We start from the raw sequence: 21,428 nt of genomic DNA, 5'->3' as shown, positions 1-21,428 counted from the left end.
GATGATTTCAGGATCTACAGCCGAGTTATACACAAATAAGATACAGTTTTGTTAATAGTTAAGGTACTTAAATGCATTTTTAAGATTTAACTCCTGATTTTAGTGTCACTTTAAATACTTTCTTATAGTGTTTAAATATTTTTAAAAAGCAGTAAAAGAGCTTTAAACAAGCCCTCACTTATCTCTATAGCTGCTTTGTACTGTACAGTAATTTATCCTCAAAGTTACAGTTTTACTGTTTTCTCTAAGAACCTAGATTATTTGCTGTGTGTTTACATATGAGGGTTGGCAGGCTGCCCAGAGTCTACTGCATTAAATGGGAGAAGTTCTGTGATTTCACTGAACTTTGTCAATTTTGAAGATGAATTTCCCACAATGCCTACAGCTACAGAGGTTGAATGAGGGCTTTCACTGTTTGTTCAGAATATGTAAATACTTGTGCATAGTCTGGGCACTTTAAAGCTGGAAGATTACTATAAAGTGGAAACACAAGGACACATAACTGTCTCCTACTTCTCACCATGCTCTTGACTGATGGAGTGCTATTTACATGATAGTTAATTTATAATATCATTTGAAGCATGCAACCCTAAAAAAAGTATACCATGCTCAGAACTCCTCTGCACACAGGGACTCCTGAACCGGTAGTGCAACTAAGCACCCCTCTTTGTTTCATATGTTCCAGACAAAATGGGTCATTAAAGTAGTATTAAACTCAGACACTTCTTTTCAATAATAAATTCAGATCAAATATATATTGTCCAGCAAAGCTTTTCTTTAAATTTTTGCCCAAGCACTTACAGTCGTATTCCAAACAGCTCCAACTCTCTCAGCTCGGCTTCCCTGAACTTCCTGTCCAGTACAAGATTGTAAGGGAGAGCACAGTCTCCAGCAGCTGTCCATCTACTGGCTTGGAGAAGGGAGGAAGGACAAGCAGGGGAGTCTTTTGCCTATCACTTTAATAAAAACTTGGATAAGAGGTGGTAGCACAAAAGCACAATGTGCATGAGCTAGTGAGTAGAGACACATAGTTGAATAGGGACACTTGTTCATCCATTTCAACCAAAACAATGAAATCCTAAATCTGCAGTTGATCCAGAGTAAGGCAAAGGCAAATGCATAATTCCATTTCTCAGCATTCTTGTCAATGACGAAACTGTAGTTGGATGTTCTACGTGAAAAGCTGATATGGAGAGATTGCAAGCTCTGGGGAGCAGGGCCCTTCTAATCCACTTGAATAGAACTGTATTGTAACTGTACTGTGTCCCCCTGTAACTGTACTGTATTATTATTGGACATGTGCTTTCGGATTCGGACGAACCTGCAGATCATTGAAAATCAGTTGATTTAGCTGATCGTCCGAATCCAAAATAATGAATTTTTTATATGCCCGATTATACTAAAATGTTATTCGCGCATACATAAATTTGTTTTCAGAACACGCCGGCAGCCATATTGGTCGCTGGCATGTTCTGCACATCCCTTCTGCCATCTTGGAGGCGGAGCGTGTGATGTCACATGATGGTGATGTCACACACGGAACGAGTGGTGGCCACATCAGCCACTGGCACTTTCTGCGCATGCGCGCCGCGATTTTGAAGCAGATTTTGGTATACACCAAGATGGCGGCTCTCGAACATGCGGATGCCGCCATCTTGGTTTTAATGTGCGGGTTCGGAGACTCATTGCCTCCAAATCCGAAACAACATAACAATTTGTTTCCTTTGACGAAACAAATGAAAATGTTTTTCGTTTTCATTTGTTTCGTTCGGAAATTAATTTTTTTGTTGTGCACATGTCTAATTATTATAATAATAATAACCAGAGACTTTCAAAAGAGCATTCTGGTTCAACTTTCATGATAAGTCCTTATACAAACGAATGTCCAAATTTGAGCCCAGTATGTATTCCTCGGTTGAAGGGACCCTGAGTGGCCCCGAAACGTTGCTATGTGACAAGATGTATGTGCATCAATAAAATGATCACTTCTTGAAGATTTAACCATGGTGTCCTGTTGACATCCTGTACTACTTGAATCTGAAGCAGCGCCATCCGCAGTAACTACAGCACCCACCGCAAGGGACATACCAGTAAGGAGTGCGGTAGGTTGTATAAAGAGGACCTTTACACTCAAAAATCAAATCCTACCAATGGATCTCTCTATGTATGATGATTAATAATAACATAGACATGTCAGGTGTAAAATGCTATGATTGTGAAACAGTTACACTTGCAGAGCATTCACTTCCTGCTTTGAAAGGGCAAAATTACTTCAGTTTTCCAAAGCAATGCACACTGGGATTGCCTTATCATCAGCAGAGCATTGCTGGGCAATATCATCTGTAATCTCAGGAGATCTCTAGGAAAAGCATTTTCCATCCCTGAGATGATGTGCATGGTCACATGTCCTAGTCACATGTCTAGTCACATGTGCCAGAAATGCAGGAAGTAATAGGTGAGCTAGTAATCTACCGTTAGTAAACATGGCCACTGTCAGAAGACTGGGAAAGAAAAGAAAAATAAGGTATGCACATAAGGTATAATTATCTAGAAGTATCTGTTGTAGATTGTCATCACTAAACATTTCTAAAGGTGTGTTTGTTGTTATTTTAAGGATATGGGATAGGTCTGCGTCAATCCAAATGCCTGAGAACATACAAATGTTCATTTAAGCTTTTACTGTAGGTTCTATTGGAGTTGTAGCTTCAGCCTTTGTTCCCTCAAGTTCTTCCCACACCTCCTGAGAGCATAGAGCTGCACAGCAACATGAGTGGGAACAAACCCTAAAGCTACCCTTAATTTTGAAATTAAGCCAAACCAATCACACTAATTGTATGTGTTGCCAAATCAGTACAAATGAAGCAAGGCGACATAGCCTGGAGTGTGTTTCGTATTATTGTTAGGGTTTTCTTCTCATGTAAGTCTTCAAAGTAAATAATAAGAGTATATTATTATTTCACCACATGTACATCAATTATTATACAAAGTGTATAAACTATGCAGCCACAATAAATGTGTTCGTGGGGGTTGGCACTATAAAAGTGCAAATTGTGGAAACTATATAAACTTTAATGTGTTTCTGTAATTTCAAATGTTTTAATATGTTTATATTTTGAAAACTTCAGCTTTCATTAAAATAATACAGAGTGATCCTGCCTGTTCAGGCCCTTCATGTTATAGGGTGCCAATGTTCAGTCTTTCTCTCACAGTTGTGCTCCTGCATTATCACCCTTTCACATGGGTTTCCAAAGGAGACTGCAAATGGCCAATTCAAAACACATTATGCAAGCATAGTCGGGTCTGCTGTTATCACTATTGGAAAACCTAACCTAAGTGCCCTTTCACATGGTCTGATCATGGGGCGACTCTGTGCAAGGTTCCCCTGCTGATTGGAGCCAATTTCACTGCTGTGACATCCATGTCCATCCAGTTTTTCTCCCCATCTTACGATGAAGGAAAAAAATGAAATTACCGGACCCATGTTGGTCTATAGGGAATCGGATTTAAACGGACTTGTGTCTGTTTACATCAGATTACCCCTGATCCGGCATGATCAGTTCCGGCATGATCAGACATTTGATTTGTTTGTTTTTTGGATCTGTCCGGAGCCAGGGGTAACCAGATGTAAACGGGCACACATCCGTTTAGATTTGGCTGCCCATAGACTATCGTTTGGCTTCCGATCATGTCGGCCTGGAAAACTGACAGGTGGACCCAATCGGAAAACCCGTGTGAAAGGGCTGCAAGAAAGGCAATGCAGCCTTTGCTGGAGTGAATTTAGACATGAATTGGCTGCAAAGTGGTTGCAGGAGATCATCAGCAGCACTGAGATGCAGCAAATGAAGACAAAAGTGCTAACAGTATTCTATTAAAAACTGTTTTTGTTTATTATATACAAAAAGTGATTCACCTACTTTAAATTCACCATTTGTGAGATATGGACTTTTGGCACCACACGCAAAGGTCTGGATAACCATGCTTGTAAAATGACCCCTTAGACAACAAGACAAGGTTACTGAACAATCCAGGTTTTCATTCTGATATCTGTCCCTCATACATAGGCCATTGAATTGTTAGAATAGGTCTAAAAAAGCCTGCACAGGCAGTTCTATCATCAAGAATGATAGCCAATGTAAGATATACCTGTAATTGTTTTAAATGTGATCAGCTGAAAGTAAAGTAATTCCAAAAGAACCCCTGACCCTGTACTAGGAACCTTCCAGTGCTAATACTTACCTTAAAGCTATGTGGAAAGAAGATCTTAGATAGTCACCTCTCCTCTTGTTTACCAGCTTATTTCTAGAATTCGTCTACTAAAGACTCTTCAGTAACTGCCACTTCTGGAGGGGCCAATGTCCTGGTCCCCACTGTGCTTAGTGGTTCCTCCTGCCAACCTCAGCATCACGACATGAAACTGTAGTAATATAAGGGGCATCTGATCAAACCACTAAGCTCAGTGGTGAACCAGGAATCCAACCCACCTGCAACTGAGCTTTCGCCTTCACTGCCTTTTGGACACAAACCTGTCCAAAAAAGAAGTCACCCACTCTAATATTTAATTGGACTGCCTTTAGCACTGATTACGACACCCATTCGCCGTGGCATTATTTCGATACGCTTATGCAATGTTATAACATTTATTTTCATCCAGAGTTGCATTTATTTTGATGGGAGAGTCAGACCACTGTGTAAAGTCTTCTCCAGCACATCCCAAAGATTCTCAATGGGGTTAAGGTCTGGAATTTGTGGTGGCCAATCCATGTGTGATAATGATGTTTCATGCTCCCTGAACCACTCTTTCACAATCTGAGCCTGATGAATCCTGGCATTGTTATCTTGGAATATGCCCATCCCATCAGGGAAGCAAAAATCCATTGATGGAAAAACCTGGTCATTCAGTATATTCAGGGAGGCAGCTGACCTAATTTTTTGGTCAAATAACGTTGCTGAACCTAGACCTATTATCCAATGGAAGGCTCTTACCTATTTCCTTAGCTAAATCTAGGTTGGACAGGCAGTGTACAATGCCCTGTTCTGTACTGTGTGTGGAGGGGACCATCTTTTTGGAGGCAGGGCTTTCCTTCCTCATGTCAAAGCCTCCAGCAAGGAAAACAGTGGACAGCGCCGTAGTAATATCACCAAATAATCTCTGAGACTAGCAGTTACAGGAAGCAGTGCCTTAGATCTCCTTTATAGAAAAGCATAGCAAATCTTCACTTTTTGAGTTCAGTTCCACTTTAAGTAATATATTTGTATTAATTTTATCAACTGAGTTGCTTTCCCAACATTTGGAGCCTCACAGCCAACCTTGAAATATCACTAGAAATGACCAGCATTAGCTAGAATTGTCAGTAATTGCACACTCTAATGTAGTGCATTATTTTAAGGTAAGGGGCCCCGCAACATGTTCTAAAACATGTGGCAGCACCTACCACAAGGTGTAGGGGGTGGGTTGGCATTTTATTCTTCTTTTATATATTTATAACAGGTTTGCGTTGATCAGTCCGTGTGTGGCTAAGTTAGAATCCATAAATAGCACAATCACCCTCTTATACCTGTAAATGTCGGAGCTGAGAATACGATTGGTAACCCATGGTCCAGCATGTAACGCGTTAATTTTATTATACATCTTCAGTCGATAAAATGACTCTTCCTGCCTCTTTACAATTCCTGTTTTAAATTAAATAAAATTAGTCATCGACAGAGCTAATGCAGGTAATTCAAACATATACCCAGTTATTTAAATCATTTTCCTGCTCCGCAGCTTTGATAAATATTTTGTGGCCTAATTATATTTTCGAAACGTTTTCATTATCAAGAAGATTATGATAAATGCGGACGAAATTCAGACTTTCATCTTAGAATGGGCAGGGAGCAATTTATGTGATCAAATGATACTGGAGTAAAGGAAGATAAAATAATTAAAAGATGGGTGAAGTCTTTAAAACACAGCCAGAAACTATCATACAGTGCCACCTTAGACCATGGTGTCCTGGTGCAGCCTCTCTTATTGCTTTGCAGGAGCACATAGGAGCCCAGTCTGCTAGGCAAACAGTAAACTTATAAGGTAAAGTCATACCTGACTTTAATGTCAACCCTTAGCAGTCTTCGTGGTGTGGTTTAATATATTAATGACCTGTAGATGCCTGAACAAAAGAGGACGAGCCTTGGCAAAAAAATAGTAGGAAATGGATGTAGGGGTACTAGATGAGTGTTCACTGTCAAGGGGTTGTGCTGGTGGTGACTCAATGGGCACCCAAAGGCAGAGGAACATTCCCAGTGGTCACTTGCAGTATTCCAAGGTTGCAGAATTGTAGCCTTCCAGAGAAGTGGTCACTCATTATTATTATTATTATTATTATACAGGATTTATATAGCGCCAACAAGAGACAGTACAGTTACAATACAATTTACAATACAATACAGTTTCAGAACAATAGGGTTGGGAGGGCCTGCTCGTGAGAGCTTACAATCTAGTACTCATGTGTGGGATTCTGATTTTGCCGTTTTTACCAACCATCATATCAATGGGCAGTTTATTCTTCAGATCTCTGTTTAGAGGTTTTAGCCATATTTCCTTTCTTCACCTTTGCCATCATCATGTTGTGGTGAACAATTAATTTCTTCTGTGGCTCTATAGCCTTGGCATAGCATCCAGTTTTCCAGAGAGGTAGGGTTAAAAAAGGACTGGCAAGGTAAGTACAGGTTACTGCTAGACACAGTAGTGATGCAAAGGTTGGTGGGAGGAACCAGTGAGAGCTGCAGGAAAAGCTTATAGACACTCCAGGAAGTCTTGGTTTCCCTTAAATAGAGCGGCTTTCTGGTGGAACTAAAGTAAAGAATGGACACCGGCACTCCAAAGCATATCCAGTACGTCTATTTATTCACGTACTTGTTGCAAATGCAAAACACAAGATACAAAATTTCGGGGTCTCACATGATCCCCTTCATTAGGCAAACAAGTGATGAAGGGGATCCTGTGAGACCCCGAAACGTTGTACCTTGTGTTTTGCATTTGCAACACGTACGTGAATAAATAGACGTACTGTATTTGCTTTGGAGTGCCGATGTCCCTCCTTTACTTATACTTTGACGGAAGCCACCCGTTGACACCTGCTGCACCCACTTATCTCATGGAGCAGCGGTTCTGAGTGCGATGGGTACACAGACTGTTTTCTGGTGGAACTGACACCATAATGCTGCTCTCTTCACCACCATCTCCTTTTCCGGGTAGCCATGTTTGGGGTTTTTTTTTTTTACTGACAGGGTCATTTAAGGGTTATGGTTAGGGTTAGGTTAAAGGTTAGGGTCAGCTTGAGTGTTAAGGGTTGATTTTCAGGGTCAAGTTTTAGCTCTAGGGAGGATGTTACATGTTAAATTTAGGCATTCTTTTTTTCGTACACATTCCATTTGAGGGCAATTACAAAAATTAAAGTATAATTAAACCCAAGAATAAAAAATTATGGATCGCCATATGGATTGCTTACCAGTTCTTAGATGTGTTGGCTGCATTCGTTTTCAGGTAAAGAAAATTTTCAGCAAGTAGAGAAAATACCTGTTAATCTTGCCAGAAATGCTGTGTCTTTGTTACTTCCTGTGAGCTGAACAGAAAACAATAACAATTATATCTTTCTTTGTGGACTACTAATCTAATCAACCATCATGTATTAGAGATGAACAAGGGCAGATATGTTTGAAGTCCGCCCTGTATGGCAACCATGGCCCCCTCCATAGATATAGTGGAGGAGTAGGTGTGGCCAACCAGGGAGAGAAAGTCACTTGTTGCCTGTGTGACAACCATGGCTCTTTCCATAGATACAATGGAGGAGTGAGCATAGCCAAACAGGCACAGAGAGTCACTTGTTGCCTGTGTGACAACCATGGCTCTTTCCATAAATACAATGGAGGAGTGAGCATAGCCAAACAGGTACAGAGAGTCACTTGTTGACTGTGTGGCAACCATGGCTCTCTCCATAGATACAGTGGAGGAGTGAGCATAGCCAAGCAGGGACAGAGAGTCACTTGTTGGTTATATGGCAACCTTGGCTCCCTCTTTAGATACAGTGGAGAAGTGAACTTAGCCAACCAGGGAAAGAAAGTTTGTTATCCGCAGGAGTACCAGATCAAAACAATGGGAAAAAGCCTGAAAAAACTAAACAAATTTAGGCACCATATTTAAGGACTGTGAAGCTGCAAAAAATATTTTTTTTGTTTTTAGGTTTTGATAAGCTTTAACACAGACAATTGGAGTTAATTGCGTATGCAGCTATAACAGAAGCCAGATAAACTCTCTGGAAGATCCCTGCTCCAACTTGTTCAGTGGTATTCATTTCTATGTGTACAACTTATGCTAGCAAAATGTAGACAACCATAAATTACACAGTGAAGGAAGAAGAGGTGATGAGAAAGCCAGTAAACGTTCTATTCAGATGGATCCAGGACACACCATGTGTTCTCCATGGTTTCCTGCCTATCTTTAAAAGGATGCTCCTGGCTTTTTTTATTTTGTTTAATTTGGTATTTTACACAAGTCTAGCAGCTTAATAAACCCCACTGAGCCAGAATAAGTAAAAGCAATCTATATCTCTTTCCTGAAATTCTACTCTAGCCAGAAATTTAAGGTTGAACGGACTTGAGGTCGTTGAATTTTATTGCACCAACATACTTCTGTTTTTCAAGTGGTGGCATTTCCCTGCAAAAGTTTTTGTTTTTTTCCAGTTTTCAGTATGGAGTTACACTCTCAAATTTGGTTCGGTTTGAACTGGGAATTCTGGTGGGAATACTTAGTCCTGCCATCATCAAGAGATAGAAGTAGTCAGCATATGACTCAACATGCTAGGAGCTAGGTATGTCCCGATACCACTTTTTTAAGACCAAGTACAAGTACATGCCCTCAGGTAGTTGCCGATACCAATTACCAATACTTTTTCTTAAAGGGATATGTGGAATTCTTTCTAAAACAATACAGAATAATGATTTTAGGGCAGTTTCTCACCAGGGCTAAATACAGATGTGCCCACAGCAGAACACATGTCAACAAAGCAGAACACATGTCCCCACAGCAGAACACATGTCCCTAAGGCAGAATGGTATTCTGCCTTAGGGACATGTGTTCTGCTGTGGGGACATGTATTCTGCGAAAAACATGCCCCCGAAGCAGAATTCCTTTCACCTTGCTGCTGCTTGTTGATCTCACTTGGGCGACATCCACGTCCGGACCGACTATGCTGGGACCCGGCCTCCACAATTTCCACACCTTTACTGCTGGGCACCGCAACTTCCATCATTCTGCCCAGCCCAGTCCTCACCTTTCACTGGGCGGCAGAAACCCCCAGCTTCTAGCCCTGGGCGGCCGCTCCGGCTCCACGACTCTGGGGCTGTCCATGGCTGCGCCTGCGTCGGTAAGGAGGAGGAGATAAAGAACCAATAGGCACTGCCATGGACAGCGATCTGCAGGTCCCCAGCAGGCTGCCGAGGTCCCCACAAGCGTGGGAACTCGGACAGCCGCTGCTGTTTAAAAATGTAAAGAGCCGGTATCGGCCTTCAGAATTGGGGCATTTTCATGAGTACAAGTACTTGTGAAAATGCCTGGTATCCGCCCTGATACCAATACTAGTATCGGTATCGGGACATCCCTACTACATGAAACTAAACTCTTCAGTTTCCAGTGAGACTGGCCATGGACATCAGAATAAATAGGAAATAGATGATGTCCTCCCTAGCACACAAGGACACACTCTTCTCGCCACGGAAAGCTTTATTGGAAGACCTGGCTGAAGTGTATGCATAGGCGTCACTACAGGGGGGCAAGGGGGGGGGCAATTTCCCCCCCTGTTTTATGCTTTGCCCCCCCGTGTGCCCCCCCGCTGAATTAAGCAGCAGTGCAGTGGCTCCAGTGCTGGTGCTAGTATACGAGCAGCTCCAGCGGCTGCAGGTCTGTAGAGATCGGGATGTAGCTGTATTGTCAGCCCCGTCCCCCTGCTGCTGACTTTGAAGTTGCTGAGCCCGCACTGTGGCCGTAGCTGTGAGCCTGCCTGTCATGCAGTGTGTGAAGCTCCTCACAGTAAGTTCTCCCTCTGCTCTTAGAGGACGATCGTTTTTTAACACTTGCTCCTGGTCCCAGGTGGAGGTGCAGGGCATGTGAATGCATAGTCTGTGAAGTGTGAACTGTCAGAGCACTTCTCCTGGTGCCACAGGAGTTCTGAGGGGAAGGGGGGAGGGGGAGGGGAAGGGAGAGAGGTTGTGATCCGGGTGTATTAAATTAAAGATCTTTGTACTGTCTGGAGTGTGCACTGTGCAGCTAAATCCTTATCAGATAGATTTATAGACCACTGTTCAGCAGATAGTGACCCTCATGGACAGCACAGGGGTTTAACTGTTTGTTTCCCAGCTGCAGCAACAACTAATAAAGTTATACAGTGACTGCTACTTCAGTGACAATAATGATTATTTATTCTACAGACATGCAGGACAGGGCTTACTATGGGGCTTTTTTTCATGGAATATAAAGTTCCTCCTTTTGGCTAATTTTCTATAAAACCATCCTACAGTTTACAAAATGAAAACTCCTCACGCCTTTTCTCATTTGCAGTGTCCCAGGCTTGAATGCTTAAAAGTAGGGATGCACTAATACCGATACCGGTATCTCTGCCGATACTGGGCATTTTCATGAGTACCCATACTCGTGAAAATGCCCCAATACTAAACACAGATACTGGTGTTCTATCAAGGTTTGTGACTACGTTGGAATGTGTGACCAGTCACGTGGTCACACATTTTACGTAATTGCACCTAGTTTTTTGGCGGTGGAATGTGTGACCGCCCATTAGGTCAAGCATTGCAACGCTTTGTCAGCTGTTCCAGGACACATCGGCATCGCATGTGCAGGAGAACCCATCTACATTACCCCATCTGCCTGGAACATCTGATCGGTCCTCAAATGTCACTCAAAATGTTACTACTATCTGACTTTGTGAATGCGGTGGAATGTGAGATCGCACTCACAAAGTCGGATAGAATTGACATTTGAGGACCAATCAGGAGTTTCAGGCAGATTAGGTAATGCAGATCGATTCTCCTGCACATGTGAGCAGATCTGCCCTGGAACAGCAGACAAAGTGTTGGAATGCTTGACCTGATGGGCGGTCATACATTCCACCGCTGTAAAACTGGGCAGGATTACGTTAAAATGTGTGACTGGTCATACATTCCAACGTAGTCCCAAACTTTGATAGAACACCGACACTTTAAAATCTCAAACTAAAGTGGCTGCCTGAGGTCCTGTGCTTGCTGGGGACCTCAGTAGACGTCCTGTGAACTGTGGCGCATTTTTACAGCATCATTTGCACATCTCCTACCTGGGGAACCACACAGTGCTGCTTACATCGCTTTCGCCGCCCAAAAGACCCTTCGGACCCCAGAGGAGACCCCACACTGCCCCCCTGAGACCTTCGGGATATCAGGCCACCACCCTGCAGCAACACAGAGTATGTAGCTTCATATTATTCTGCATTGCTGTATAATGTATTGCTGGGATTTGTAGTCCTCTATCATTGGTGGTTTTCTGCATTGCACCACTGTATAATGTATTGCTGGGATCTGTAGTCCTCTATAGCTGATGGTATTCTGCATTGCTGTATAATGTATTGCTTGGAATTGTAGTTCTCTGTAGCTGATGGAATTCTGCAATGCTGTACAATGTATTTCTGAGATTTATAGTGCTCTATAGCTGGTGGTATTAATTTGCATTGCTATATATTGTGCTGAGATTTGTAGTCCTCTATAGCTGGTGGTATTATTCTGCATTGCTGTATATTGTGCTGAGATTTGTAGTCCCTCTACAGCTTGGAGTTAGTGGCAGAACTACCAGGGTCGCAGCAGTCGTACACGCGCACAGCACTGACGAGGCATCCCTCCACTACCAGTGTTCTATAATTTTCCTCAACCCATTAATGTCTCTACTGCGTCACTTCCAGGTGCGCATGTCATGAAGAAAGGGGGTCAGGAAAACATCTGATTCGGATGACTCGGCCCCACTGGAAGTGACACAGTCGAGAAAATGTATAGGATCGAGAAAAATTATAGAACACTGACTTTGACACTGTCCGGCCCCTCCCACTCTCCTCCCACAGCTTACAGCCCAGAAGCATGGACAGCCAGCGGCGGCCTACAGTGGGTGAAAGTGCCTAAGTACCAGACATGGAGCGGAGTAAGGCCAGAACCAGGTAGGGAGCCCAGTGGGAGGAGAACACCATCCCCCAGCCAGTCACCCCTTTTATGGACTTACTAGGAGTCCTCACTAGTGATGGGCTCGGGCGTGTTCGCAGCTCCATGTGCCGAGCCCGCCAGGAAGGTGACAGCGCCAATCACAGGCACTGAGACAAATTCCGATCTCTGCAGCTGCGGACTGGGATAATGTCTCAGTACCTGTGATTGGCACTGTCAGCTTCCTGGTGGGCTCGGCCCGTGGAGTTGCGAACACGCCCGAGCCCATCACTAGTCCTCACATCACCCGACCATTCACACTAGTGTTACATGGATGCCAAAAGTGGCAGCCAGGGGCGGGTGGAAAAGGCAGAGCTGAAGGGTGGGCTAAGTTATCATGGGCCTCTGGGTTGTACTTGCCCCCTGGGCTAAAAGTTGCCAGTCAGTCCATGCTGTATTCCACAACTGCCGGACGTTGAGAGCAGATTAAATTGCGAATGGCATCGGCGCCCGGCCGTTGCGGTATGCGGGATTGTGGGCGGCGTTGGACTAAATGTCGCAAACGCGGGGTACCGATGCCATCCGCAATTAAATCAGCTCATCGGTGCCCAGAGGTTGCGACATGCAATGAAAATTATTAGTGCCCCCCCAGATTTGACTGTTGTATCTTATGTGCCCCCCCTACATATTGTTCCTAGAGTCGCCACTGAGTGTATGTGATGCACCTGTGGCGAGTGGCCATGCAAACCTTATATGGTGTTTAAATGTAACTACAACAATAAAATAGATATTATCATGAACACAAGGGCTCTCTGATTGTTCGCCCTATACCTTAAATCCATCAATGCCAGGTGCCTCTGCAACACAAGCATTTTGGGATCTTTTCTAGGCCATCTCTTAAACAAGGAAACAAGGACCATGCATGTGTCATAATGAACTCCATCGTTCTGAAGGTTGTAAAGACTGCCCTCGCATGGACTATAAATCCAAAGGTTTCTTGTTTGATATGGTAATATGATAAGTGGGGTGAATAGGGTAATATGAGGGAGAGAATGATTTCAGTTATCATTTAATTGTAACAATATGCTTGGATGCCTGATCCCCCAATTTAATAGGCAATCTAGCGATTCAAGCCACACTGCATAGCCAGGAGGCTCTGTTCTGTTGATGGTTTACACCTTTCTTGTGCCACCTGCCTGCTTACTGGGCTATGAAAGAGCATCATGACACTGTACTGCTCTTTTGCATGTTGTCTTAAAGGGAATCTGTGCTCAATGAAGTGGCTCCTGCTGCTGATTGGAGTGGCTCCTGCCACTGAATGGAGTGGGCAGGAGAGCTGAGACGAGATATGTATATACAACCGCGGGGGGGAGAGATAACAGCAAGACCAGGCAGACCATTTGTTAACATTGTATTGGTGATCCCCAGCTGCTGCAGATATCCAACACTTCTGGGTGTGTTGAATACCTGCATCTCCGGCTCATGCTTGTGCATCCTGCAATGACAAGGCTTCTTTAATATCTTCCCCATCTACCAGTGCCTGAACACATGTTAGATTGGCAAAACTGCACAATTTAATAGGACCTTCTTGGAGTTAAACACCTCCCACTCTTGGTCTGATCTCTGCTGTGCAGTGGATTGTGGAGAGATAATCAGGTCAGTAGACATGTTTTCCGGTAGTTGTGCTGGCAGTTTAAAAGAGTTATTTTTTGTGACCATGTAACTGGACTAAATTATATTTTTTAATAGTTGCCTGCAGCTCTGCTTTAATGCATTGGTGGAAAGAAAACACGGTACAGTAAGGCAGGGTAGACATAGGAAGGCACTTAGCCTGTGTCTGGTTGTCTATTACTGATCAGGATCTCATCCATCTCTGACTACTCAATTGACACCTCCTTTCGTCTTCATCCCCCAGTGGATTTCACAGACATTGGAAGGTAGAGCAATTCCATTTGATTTCACCTTCCTGTCATACATCAAACAGCACACTGATGAGCCGGAGAAGAACACAGTAAGGTTGTTTTGTGCTGAGAGGGACCTGATGACTTCATCAACAGCAGGATTAAACACTGAGATAACTTCTCCCTTGCCCATCTCTGTGATCTATGTTTGTGGTACTGAGAGTACAGAGCTAGGAATGATTTCATCTGGAGAGGGTTGCATGACCTCTACACTGCAAGGTGCGTCATATCGCCACAAACTGATCTCATTGGTGTCCACAGCCAGGCCATTGACCAGAATAGGAAAGGGAGCATAATGGGTAATTAAGTCAAGCTTTCTATTTTGGGGGCAGTTGATCTATGGTGCTGTCATATTTTCGGTAGCATTAAATTAGCCAAGGTGCCGCACAGCTAAGCTGAACTTATGAGCTTTCATATGTGGGAGTATTATACACCTGGGCCAGTCCTTTAACTCTTTCATACCTGGATAGAGAGATGGCATTACCATCAAAGGACATAGTACATCCCATTTTTTTTATTTCAAAGCCAGTAGCCCAAAAGACCACAGCGAGGTTTAACGGTCCAACTGAACTTTTAGTCTAAAATACATTCCAGGAGCATTAAAACAAAAGATGTGCAGTGTCTTATGGTTTCTATTCATTGGAAAGCAGACACAGGATGAATGGAAAAGCCTCTCCCCTGCCAGCATGCTATACAGAAGGACTTTTGCTCTCTGTGTGGAAGCAGCAGTCTCTCTGCAGAGATACAACATGCTTCCTGGGGAGTCAGAGCTAGAGCTGCATAATTTTTTCAGGGCAAGTTACCTTTAAAGTGCATGTCCATCTTCCAATGAAAACTAAAATGATTATTGCCCATGTGCTTAATACACTAAAGCAGCAGCTCTTGCTGCAATACTCACCTTCTTCTCAGTGCTGTCCCCTGCAAACTTACTTCTCCATCCAGTGCTGCTAGTCCTCTTAGGAGTTCAATAATACTTGTATCATTCAACCCACTTCTTGTCAAGGTTCTGCCCCCCTAGGAGCACATCATAATGCCACTCTGGGCACAATGTGAATTATTGTAGACAACAGTGGCATGTCAGTAAGTTGGTGCATTCTCTGTAGCATTCAGGGCCTGCCCAACACTGGAGGACAGCAGAAGAGGAGGAAGGGGACCCATCATGTCATGTGACCAGGCTGAAGACAACTGACAACAGTATGCAAGGGGAGAAGGGGTGATCAGAGGTCTTAGTAACCAACTTGGAATTGACCATTTGAAAATGAATGTTTTATTTCTTTGTTAGAGGTCTATACAGCTCTGCCTTGGAACTGTGCAGGAAAATAGAGTTTAGACTGGAGTATCCTTTAAATGATTTCAGTAAATCCCATTTGCTCTTTTTCCATGTGTAAATGAGACTTGTGGATAGCAGGCAGCCAGAGCTGACATGTCTGGATCAGCAGGAGAGTCGAAATGTGCCGGAGCTTGTTGAGCAAAATGCAATCTGGGTCTCTGATAAACCAACTTGCAAATGTAGCAAATGTTCCTGCGAGGAGGACTAATTAATCATCTATCAGCCGCTCCCAGGCAGCCTGGAAAGAGGTGCACACTGTTTTCACAGCTAACATTGAAGAGCGCTTCCCTGGTAATGGATGACTGGTGTACTGCACCCGGCCATCTTCTTCCATGTTTTGCCTTGCTGTTGTCTTTTCACAGCTGTCCTGCTCCATTACTAGTGTGGTCAGCCAACCACACTCCGGTACTTGACTAGCACTTATGTCTCAACCCTTCGCTGCTGGCCTACTGTACCTGTATACATGTTAAAGTGCACCTGTCTTTTTTTGTTTTTGTTAAGCTGTTCCTCCTGTAACATTAAAGTAGACTTGTAATCAGACCTATTTTTCATTTTAAGTGCATGCATGCTAAATAATTTGAAGTTATAACCAGGAATGTGCTGACGGGTAGGCAGAAGATGCGGCCACCAAAGCACAGATCAACGCAGGTTCACCACAAGGGCACATAGGAAACAATTGTTTTCTATGTGCGCTGTTTACACCTCAATGCTGCAGTGAGGTGGGTTGCTGTGCATAAAAATGCAGATGTGCTGCATTTTTAAATCATATCAGTACATCTCACCGCATTGCAGGTGCGTAGAGATGAAAGAAATGCAAGGACTGAGGCAGTTAAGCCGTGGCCCCATAGGGCTGGTGGACTCCCTTCCTTTTTAATTAATCTGTCTCTGTGGTCCTTATTAAAAAATGGTTATTCGGTTTCAATGTCATAACATTATTGCTAGACCATATCTTTTCATTTTCAGCTCAATGGGCCATGATGACTCTGGGGAGAGCTGTCAACCAACCTTGGATTGTGGAAGAACTTAAAGGATAAGTAAAGTCTTTTTTTAGAAAAAATAATTGCTGTGGCTCAGCGGTTGGGCTTAGCTCAATTCTTACCGAGATAAAGCAACTCTTGTGCACATGCATTGGGGCCCAACCAGTCAAGCAGCCAAAGACTCAGAATCCCTAAGACCAGGATGAAGATGGAAGCAACAGCGAGGGAGAAGAGTGTGGACATCCCAGCAATGGAGGGGAACCGCTTTGGCTGGCAAGTCTACCATAATGTGCTAATATGTTGTGCATACTATCAAATTATGATTAAAAGCTCCGGGGAGCTCTTTTTTTTAACCATCTTTACTTCTACTTTAAGTTGCCTCTCCTCTGATTGGTGCATCTTTATGCGGCAGAGATTTGTCACAAATAGCCAAGTTCTCTCTTTAAATGTTTCTGCATATATGGGCTGTCAGCTCTTCTGGATCGGTATGGAGGAGGCACCCTTCCCTGTCACTGACATTTGTGAGTGGACTGACCTTTTGTGGGCATTTGCTTATTTAATATTTATTCTGTATTACTGGGTCTGGGCCTTATGGCTGAGCCTTTAGTTATCTACCTTTTAGTTGTTTTTTTTGGACATTATCAATTATTCAAATCATGGCTGTGTGTGGAATAAAATGGAAAGGTAATTTTTAGACCTCAGCTGATTTCTCACCTTGGCATGGAATCATTCCAATGTTTTCTTTGTTGAGCACAAGATTATTGGGTGTAGCTGTGTAGATATCTTTTAGTGGACCAACCTAGTAATTCATCTTCCAAATGGCCTAAGGACACTGAGAGATCAGAGTACAGCTACATCTAGCCTATAAAGTGAATTTAATTGCCTCTGTAGATTGTAACTATATAAAATGATACCATACTTCTAAGAAAGTTTAATTTTTAAATGATTGATGACCTAGAGATGCACTTTATACATCTGTTTGTGCTGTCCATCTGTTATTTGATCCTGGGAATCAAAAGCAGATATTGTGAAACAGAGAGATAGCTTTCCTGGCACTTTAGATTTCTTGAAGAATCAACTGAAAGAGCATTTGTGAGGTCATGGACTGATGTTAGATGAGAACACCTGGCTCACAAACGGCGTTCCAGTTCAACCCAAAGGTGCTCAATAGGGTCGAGGTTGGGGCTCTATGCAGGTCACTCAAGATCATTTGCACCGAATTTGTCAAACAATCTTTATGGAGCTGGCTTTGTGTGCAGGGGCACAGTAATCCTGGAACAGAAAAAGGCTCACCACAAACTATTGCCACAAGGATGGGATTGCACAATTATCTATAAAGTCTTTGCATGCTGTAGCATACACAGCACCCTTCACTGGAAACACCAGAATCAATAATTTGGAGAGGTGTCCACATACTTTTAGCCATATAGTATAGGCGGGATGGTCAGGTGTTCACAAACTTAAGCCATATAATGTAACCTCAGCTTTCTACATATCTAGAGCTACTGTTGGTTTGGGGTATCATTGGAGGTAACCTTTGGTTAGACGTTTTTTTCAAAGATTTCTCTGAATTTCCCAGGTTTGCAACTGTTTATCAAATTCCAAATTCAGTGCATTATGCAATTAAATGAATTGTACTATACACAGACACGATATAATACCCATTTTTTTGTAAAATAAAAAATATGATATTGCGTAGATTAAATAGATACCAAATATGTCAAGCCTCAAAATTTGCCTGCGCCTATGAAAAGGTGAAAAAGGATGTTACCTAAAATTGTCCATAGGTCCATAGGTGATGCTTAAAAAGCCTTCACAGGTCATCTTTTTAAAGTTAACAGTGAAAAATGGACCCAGAATAATTACTGGGACTTTGGCTTGTGCGCAGATTCCTAACATGTGTGGCTCAACCAACATTTTCATACCTGAGTGCACTGGATGGGTACTTTTAAATTCATATGTATGTGTACATGGGACGGGGGCTTTAAAGGTTTTTTGTTTTTCTTTTAATTAAACTTAACTTGTTAAACATTTTTTTTTACTTAACTTTATTGCTATCATAAGGAGGCTGACAAGCCCTTGTGATAATGATTTCAAGCACCTAAACTGCTTGTATAAAAAACACATATGATGCAATGATGCATTAATTAATATAAAAAGGGAAACAGGTAAGAAAGGTTCTTTTTGGTGGCCAATAGGGTTCACTACATATGAAAAAGAACTTAGCAGTTGACAGTATCTTTCTATCTATCTATCTATCTATCTATCTATCTATCTATCTATCTATCTATCTATCTATCTATCTATCTATCTATCTTTATACAGTATATATACTGTATATATATATACTGTATTCTATTTTTTTTCTATAAGCATGTTAAGCATGTTTGTATATACTTGTATAAGTAAAGGGGAGGAAACATGATTGTCAGAATTTAATAGGCACACACCTTCCTAAATCCAGTTGATTTATTATTTCTTCGCTGAAGCATAAATAGCATAATATTTCATGAAGACCTTTATGTCTCATTCTAAGGCTATAATTATTGCAACAATAAGATAGACATGACTATTGTGACTGTGCTGGGGAGATCAATGCAGTTGCTCGTCTTGTAATCACACTTTACCAACATGGGAAAGTCATATTTAAACACTGGTGAAAGTGACTTCTTTAGAGATCTCAATCAGTTGAAATAGCAATTATCCCATGTTGACCTTTTATGGGAATAACTATGTTTTGCCTCTTTCACGTCTGCTGTATTCATGCATGTCAGCTAATTATGTTGGTTTGGAGGATGAATAATGACTTGTAATTTGCTAGTATAGAGCCAAAGGAAAATTATGGTTTACCTTGAATTATATGTAATTTTATCATAGCGCATTGTGTAGAAACACCAATTGAGTGTCTGTTTGAGAGCTGTTCAATGTGTTCAGATTTTGTAATTACTGATGCAAACTGCATTTATTTAGAAGATGGCTGATCAATTCACGCCCTGGAGGGTCACTTACAGCCAGGACTGCATGACAAATGACAGCAATTTTCCTTAGTTATAGAAACCATACATAAAGCAAACATATACTCAAATTTTGACTAACAATTCTGTTAAAGAGACCCTGTCACCAGGTTATACTTCTAAATGTTGACTGCTACATTAGACATTTTTTTGGGGGGATGAGAGATTGTTCTCCTTTTCCAAGAGGATCAGAAAGAATGCCACTGTGTACATACTACATATGATTACAATTATACTTATGCAGGCAATAAACTGAGCCAGTTTTCATCTGATCAAATAAAGGTTTGTTTGATCATTTCATGGACAAAACACCAAACTGGCAAATAACAAGCAAACTGATTCTCCAATAGAATGGGAAATCACGGCAGAGACTCGTTAAGAGACAGCACCAAAAAGTGGGAGGCGGATGGTTCCCTGTGACATTTATTTCTGTTACATTGCATTTTAAACGATTATTAATATTGTTATGATTTTACAGATCTCATATTACGAATATTCTGTATTCAAGATAAAAAGTTAGCCAGAGGTATGAAAAGCGCAATTGAAATGAGGACCATACAAGGCTCAAGGGATCCACTTCATGCAACTGGATTCAGTCATGGCTTGAGATGATCTGGCCAAAGGGAGTTAAGTAAAGGTTTACTGAAGGGAGTAACCAAATCTTCTAACTGTTAAAAATAATTCTCACATACAGAGATTTTGCAGCATCCCAGAATTTGTTTTGCTACTAAAGGATTATCGTCCACTGTTCAATGGAGAATTAAGAACGTTTGTTCATCGTGTGTTGGCTGCACCCATTCGCTGGCCAAATGAGAGAAAAGATTGTCGCTGTGTTCCAATGATGCAATAGAGGGTGGCAGATATCTTATGACTGTTAGATTCATCAGTTCTGCCCCATTTCTTATGATCCAAATAAAAACCACACGGACTGCACGACATGGGGTTCAACGGCCACAGCAGCCCTTTATTTCACCATATAAACAAATTACATTTTACAGTTTATAATTGACCAATAACAGGTCAAAATAATAATAACCTAACAACTGTCGTTATGAGATAGGGGTCTTTGCTGTCCGTTAGCCCAACTAAGGCTTTTCTAAATCCACCCCATGTCCCTGGCTGTCCGCATGGGGGAAGCACCATACCACCAGATGCTCCCCCCCACCCCCCCATTTTGAGACCATCTCACATTTATTTCGCCCCCAAAGACCTGCTAACATGTTTAAACTGTTCTGACAAACCAGGTAACTGGTGATCCTGCCAGTTTGCAGACTTCTTGTACTAGGGTGACAACACTCCCTGAGTAGGAGAAACATTGTCCTGCTGGGAAGCCCCCCATCCTGTAAACTCCAAGCAGATTTTTCAGTGTGCAGGCACTCACAGCTACAGTCCACAGGACGCCAGGTGGACCATAATCCTTGAGGACCAGCCAAAACTGATCCACCAGGTTCTTGGTAAGGGCTCTCCTGAAGAGAGAACCCAGAGTGGAGGGAGGAAAAGACCCATTAAGGCCACAGATTCTACCCCGCAACTCCAGGCCGGACCCCCAAACGGCCTGCATCTCCATCATCTGTGGATGTGTAATAAATAAATAAAGACTAGAGTGCCTTTCCCCTGTCAGGAGCCTTGCACCCCTGGGGGTTCAGGAATACAGCGGCCCTCTTTGTTAGAAGAGGTACCCTCATGAACTTTTTTGTGTGCTGTGATTTCACGGTTCACTTTGTTCACAGGAGTTTTGTATTGATGCATGCACCACGGAGCTTAAAAAAATACCCTTCAACATCATTAGAGAGTGACGTTCACCCATGTACGCTCATGTGAGAAGGCTTTAATGGAACCCGTCATCCCCAGACTCTGCTGACTACTTGTTCTGGAGTAGTGTAGCTCTCAGCCTGTTCAGTTAGTTGCTGGAGGTAGTGTGCAGCCTGTGAGCCGGGCTATG

The sequence above is a fragment of the Nanorana parkeri genome, unplaced genomic scaffold (assembly GCF_000935625.1).
Source record: "Nanorana parkeri isolate BGI_ZX_2015 unplaced genomic scaffold, ASM93562v1 scaffold354, whole genome shotgun sequence".
In the NCBI taxonomy this organism is placed as follows: domain Eukaryota; kingdom Metazoa; phylum Chordata; class Amphibia; order Anura; family Dicroglossidae; genus Nanorana; species Nanorana parkeri.
This window is presented reverse-complemented; position numbering follows the sequence as displayed.